General features: G+C 37.8%; 1 non-coding gene across 1 annotated transcript; it reads left to right on the top strand.

The window, feature by feature from the left end:
• The first annotated feature begins 502 nt into the window (after positions 1 to 502).
• On the top strand, positions 503 to 620 carry LOC117018364 (small nucleolar RNA SNORA26). Its single transcript, XR_004422224.1, has one exon. It is a non-coding gene; the product is annotated as a small nucleolar RNA SNORA26 (small nucleolar RNA).
• The last annotated feature ends 724 nt before the right edge of the window (positions 621 to 1,344 follow it).

Genomic DNA, 1,344 nt, shown 5'->3' with positions numbered 1-1,344 from the left:
CTCAGGTTGCAGCCTTAACCACTGATGGGATGGTATTTGGAGGTGGAACCTTTGGAAGGTACTTAGGTTTAGATGAAGTCATGAGAGTGGAGCCCCCATCATGGAATTTGTGTCCTTATAAGAAGATGAAGAGATACCAGCTTGTTCTCTTTCTCAGCCATGTGGAGGACACAGAGGGAAGGCGTTGTCAGCATGCTATAAGGAGGGATCTCATCAGGAACCAAAGCTGCTCGCACTTTGATCTTGGCTTTCCTAGCATCCAGAACTGTGAACAATAACTGTCTTCTGTTTGAGCTACCCATTCTATGGTATTTTGTTATAGCAACTGGAGCTGACTAAGACAAGTATAGTGTAGAGAAGTTAGTGATTTGCCATGGTCAGATAGCAGACGAGTAAGGGATCCATAGCTCTTTCACTGTGATCCTTCACTGTCAGCCAATGGGCAACAGTGCCTGTTTAAGCATCCTTAAAATGTTAAGAATATGTATGTATGCCCTTTCCTGTGCCCTTTAACGGCTGACCCAGTACCTTAAGAGGCAAACAAAGAAGGGTAGAGTAAGTTTCCATGAAACCCAGAGAAGAGATTGTAAAACTTCTTGATCCTGTCTGGAGTCACAACTGAAAAAAAAAAAAAAAAAGAAAAGGGAGAATATATTTATAAATCTTAAATGTTCTGACTGAAAATAATGGCAATATAAATCTTCTCTCCACATCAGTACACTCCAGGAATAATAATATTATGAAAGCTTTAAATTGTGTTTAGGATTAATGTTACACATAGATATATAATCAAATATGAGGATGAAGGGAAATGGTTCCTGACCCAATTTGTTACCCAGACTTTTAACCTAAATGCCATCATTAAAGACTCATTATCATCAGTTAAGCCATGTGCAAAGAAAAGAGGTTCACAGTGAATCAATCAAGTGCATTTGATAGGACATATGCACTGAACACTTTGGGACAAAAAATAAGCAAGTCTATCTCTGTTTTCTATTACATCCACAATATATTTGGGAGACATAAAATACCGGGGTGCCAGAAAAATGTATACACATAACTTGTATTTGTCTTTTGTTATTGGTATATGAGTATTACAATTTTAGTACAATTTTTCCTTTTTAAAAATGTGTTTCCCTTTTTTGGCATCTTTTATCAATATGAAAAGATAATGGGACCAAAAACATGAAATGTGTCAATGAGTGTAAATGTGAAAGTATTAGAGAAATTCGAGAGAGAGAACACACTGGGGCTTGGAAGGTCAGGGAAAATTGTACACGTGAGCTATCTCTTAACGATTATCTACAGACAGAGAGGGATGGAAGAAGTGTGAGGACACAGTGA

Source organism: Rhinolophus ferrumequinum, chromosome 26 (genome assembly GCF_004115265.2).
Source record: "Rhinolophus ferrumequinum isolate MPI-CBG mRhiFer1 chromosome 26, mRhiFer1_v1.p, whole genome shotgun sequence".
Classification (NCBI taxonomy): Eukaryota; Metazoa; Chordata; class Mammalia; order Chiroptera; family Rhinolophidae; genus Rhinolophus; species Rhinolophus ferrumequinum.
Note: the sequence above shows the minus strand (reverse complement) of the source record. Positions and strands in the feature narration are given on the sequence as shown.